This window comes from Scomber scombrus, chromosome 21 (genome assembly GCF_963691925.1).
Source record: "Scomber scombrus chromosome 21, fScoSco1.1, whole genome shotgun sequence".
NCBI classification, from domain to species: Eukaryota; Metazoa; Chordata; class Actinopteri; order Scombriformes; family Scombridae; genus Scomber; species Scomber scombrus.
The window spans coordinates 24,403,077-24,407,873 of NC_084990.1; positions in this window are offsets into that span (position 1 = coordinate 24,403,077).

Consider the following 4,797-nt stretch of genomic DNA (forward strand, 5'->3'; position numbering starts at 1 on the left):
GTGTTTGTCTCTGAGCGTAGTTTCTCCTTACAGTCGTCACAGTGTTTTAAACCCACGGACACATTAAATAAAACTTCCTTTATGGGAGTGAAACCAACTTCAATGTTTCTTTCTGCTGCATTAAAAGTTGAGTCAGTTTAAAGCAGCACAGAAGTAGAGATGATGCAACTTCAGCTTTGTGCTTCTGAGTAAGAATTTAATTGTTTTATAGTCTATTTTATTGCATCTGTTTTACATTTTTATTTTACACTATTTTATACGTTTTATCTTTAAATCTCATTTTTGACGAGCTTTCACTAAACTTCATCTTTAAATTTTACTTTTCTTTTGTCTTTTTAATTTATTTTAACCTTTTTATAACTCCCAACTTTTAATAAACCTTTTCTCTTACTGTCTTATTTGTTTAATTACTTTTATCTATTTAATTATTTATGTTATACTTATTTACATTTTTCTCTTACGTGCATCGATCTTAATTTTTTTGTCTTTTAATTTGTTCTATCGTCATTTTTCTTCCTGTTGTCACTTCTGTCTTTCTATCAGCTGAGAAACACTTTGAACATGAACCTGTAATAAAGCTGCTGCATAAAGAAAAGTTTCAAGTTTCATTTTAAAAACAAAAACTTAATAAACTCACACAGAGATCCGTTGGGCCGGCGCTCCTTCATGTCTCCACAGCGGCTGAACCGAGCTGCAACAGAGAGGAGAGGCAGTCAGATACAGCTCGACACAGGGGGGGGGGGGGGGGGGGGGTATTTGCATTTTACCAGGGAAACAACCAAAGTAATAACAAACAGGGTGCAGCACATTTGTTTGGGAAGGAAATGCAGCAGGTGAGGAAGTAAGAGTGATAAATAAAAACCCAGAAAGCATCAAACTTCAGGGTCAGAGCTGCAGAGGAGAGATTAGTTATTTAGATTATTATTATTATTATTATTATTATTATTATTATTATCATCATCATCATCATTATTATTATTATTATTATTATTATTATTAGAGAGGAAACTCATTAAGTTAGTGGAGGATGGACACCAGGTCTGTGGAGGAAGAGTTGTGTTAGTCAGCTGAGAACAGGAAGAAAGAGTGATGAAGAAAAAGATCTACAGCTTTTTATTCTTTATATTTATGCTATACATCATCATCATCATCATCATCATCATCATCATCATCATCATCATCATCATCATCATCATCAAGGCTCAAAGTTTCTCCTCAATGACCCGAACACTTCAAAAGACTTGGTCTGAGATTCATTCACAAATCATTTCAGAGAAGTTTGTGTGTTTAAAAAGTCAGGCTGCTGTTTGGTTTATAGGAAGGATTCTGATTGGCTGTCAGGCTGCTGTTTGGTTTATAGGAAGGATTCTGATTGGCTGTCAGGTTGCTGTTTGGTTTATAGGAAGGATTCTGATTGGCTGTCAGGCTGCTGTATGGTTTATAGGGAGGATTCTGATTGGCTGTCAGGCTGCTGTGTGGTTTATAGGAAGGATTCTGATTGGCTGTCAGGCTGCTGTACGGTTTATAGGAAGGATTCTGATTGGCTGTCAGGCTGCTGTACGGTTTATAGGAAGGATTCTGATTGGCTGTCAGGCTACTGTATGGTTTATAGGATGGATTCTGATTGGCTGTCAGGCTGCTGTACGGTTTATAGGAAGGATTCTGATTGGCTGTCGGGCTCCTGTACGGTTTATAGGAAGGATTCTGATTGGCTGTCGGGCTCCTGTACGGTTTATAGGAAGGATTCTGATTGGCTGTCAGTGTTTCTCTGAAAGAACATCTGTGGGTCTTTATGCTGCAGATAATAAACACCTCAATACTGTGACGTCACTTCAGAGCTGCAGGTTTGTGACTGTGGAGAGGAAAGCTGGACTGTGACTGTGCCCCCTCCCCTCTTCACCACCACCACCACACAGTCGGTACCTGCGTGTGTGTTGACCTTTGAGCTCAGCCCCCGACACACCTGCTGCCAGCTGTGTGTCAGCAGGGAGCCGCAGCAGGCCGCAGCTCTCCTGACACACAGCACAGAGGAGACCAACCACAGCTGCAGCACATCTGGAGGAGTCAAACCACACGAGTCAGAAAGAAAGAAAAGAGGAAGGAGGTCTGTGTGTGAATCAGCATCCATCTAGAGAGAAACCTCAGAGTGAGACTTCAGCTTGACTTTAAAATCTCACAGACAGACACAGAGAGAGAGAGAGAGAGACAGAAAGAGAGAAAGAGACAGAGACAGAGAGAGAGAGAGAGACAAAGAGAGAGAAAGAGTTTTAAAGAAGGATTCATTCTGCACATCTCCAGCTCTGTATTTACATTCTGAGGAGGAAGAAGAGGAATATCTTTGCATTATTTCCAGTTAAAAACGTGTTATTTATCGTCCACTGGTCCGTTATGCAGCCGCTCAGGAACATGAAGGACAGCTTTCAGTGAGTGAGCACAGTTCTCTGCTGTCTGTTAAACATCTGAATGTGCTCTAATTATATTCTATCCAAATCCTATCACATTTTATGAGCAGCAGATTCTCAGATAAAAGAATCAGAGCTGAATGATTCTGAGAAATTATCTAATTGTGATGATTTTTTACTGATATCACAGTGAATATTAGAGTTTACATCATCACATCATTATGTAATCAGGGAAGCAGCCAGCAGTGTTGTTACATTATTAATGATCTGATGATCTGATGTTATGTTTTAATAATTACACACTTTAAGATTTCCTGCAGGTTTGTTAGATTTTCACTTAAATGACAGAAACTAGTAAAAACACTCTCCTCCTGTGCTTCTCTCACCTGTCCGGCTCTTGTGACTCCGGTCTCTGCAGTACACGGTGGAGGTTTCCTGGTCTCGAGGCTCGGAGCGTCCCGGAGCCGTTCGAGAGGAGCAGGAGGTGTATTTAGAGGAGCAGGAGGTGTACTTGGAGAAGGGGGAGGTGATGGAGGAGACGGGCTCACAGTCTCTGCAGTAAACTCTGCTGGGCGTCTGGACCGGCTGTTTGACACTCGGGCTGTCGGAGCCAATCAGAGAGCGGCTGCCTGCTGGGACGGAGCCCGGCGCGGCGAGGACGGTGCTTTCTGTAGACGACAGGAAGTGACATCACACTGTATAATATTTTGAGTGTAATATTTGTGGTTTTACTAACAGCATTGACTTTGTCACTAATACTCTCCCATGCAGAGTTTCTGCTGTAACTCAATATGTTTGTTAACTTCTTCCACTAGAAGAACCTCTAACTCCATCAGATCACAATTCTTATCGTCCAAACTCTCCATTAAGACACAAAACCCTCATTTAAATCCTGCTGTCTTCACCTGTTAGTGCACTTATTCTTAGTAGATCACCACAAAACACACACTAACCACACTGTTTACTACTCTGTATTATCTTAGTGAATCAGACCTATATACTCCAACATTTCAAAATGATTCTTCAAGTGTTTTTACAGGACGAGAGAATTTTATGTATGAACCGACCTTTGGGATCAACATCGTGGTCCAGACCTGAAACACCAGAAGAAGAAGAAGAAGAAACATTTCTGTCAGCTGATCCAGGATCATGTGACCCGAATCAGCTGTTTAAGTGTCGGTTCAACAGTTTAAAAAAAAACAAAAAAACATCAAATCTCGTCATACCCCAGAACGTGTCGACCAGCGTGTTCTCCTGCACGGAGGATGTGTCCAGCAGGGAGGAGAGCAGGGAGGCGTCGGAGGTGACGCTGTGGAGGCTGCTGTTCAGGAGAGGAGGACCCACACCTTTACGAGGAGTCTGACCGAGGAGGAGAGACTCTGAGCAGGAGGAGGAGAGAGCAGGAGGACAACGAGACTTCAACGACCTGCAGGAGGTGATGGAGGAGGGAGAGGTAGGGGAAGACGGAGGAGAAGGGAAACAAGGAGATGAAGATGTATACAGGGAGGAGGAGGTGAAGAAGACAGATGAGGAGAAGCTGAAGTTCAGTTTCTGAGTCAAAAACCTGACGATCAGCTGACTCACCTGCTGCTCCTCCAGCTGCCTCCTCCTACACTGAAGGAGGCGCTGCTGTGCGGCAGACTGCGATCCAGCAGCCCTTCATCCAACCGCAGGCTACGTCTGGACATGATCCCCGTCTGTTCCTGCTCCTCCCACAGCGAGTAACTGGAGCTGAGGAATAGGAGGAAGAATATCTTTGCATGATTTCCAGTTAAAAACTCATTATTTATGTTCTACTGGTCCTTTATGCAGCCGCTCAGTTCAGCCTCTGTCTGAGACAGGCTGTTTTAGCTCCTGTCTCTTTAAGGCACCCCCTCCTCCTCCTGATGAGCCCACTCTGCTCTGATTGGTCGGCTTCAGGAAGCTTCTACATAAACTAACTATAGTAGCAGGATTTCACTTCTTTACTCCTTCTTTACTCCAAATGTTCAACTTCTCTAATCACATCCGTACATGTTGGAGCTGAATCACATCTGAGATATGAGAGTGGAGACACCTTAGCAACCACGGAACACAACCCTTAGCAACCACGGAACACAGCCCTTAGCAACCACGGAACACAGCCCTTAGCAACCACGGAACACAGACCTAAGCAACCACGGAACAGTCCTTAGCAACCACGGAACAGCCCTTAGCAACCACAGCTACTGAACAGAATCCTGAGTCGCAGCATTTCTACAAACTTTCACCTCCAGTTTATGAGAGTTTAACATCAGAAACTAAAAAACATAAAAGCTGAACATGAACTCTTTAAATAGATATGAGTCTTTTTTTAATGAGCTTACTAATGAAACACAGCTGACTGGTATTAAAGCTGTCTGTACGGACTGTGTGC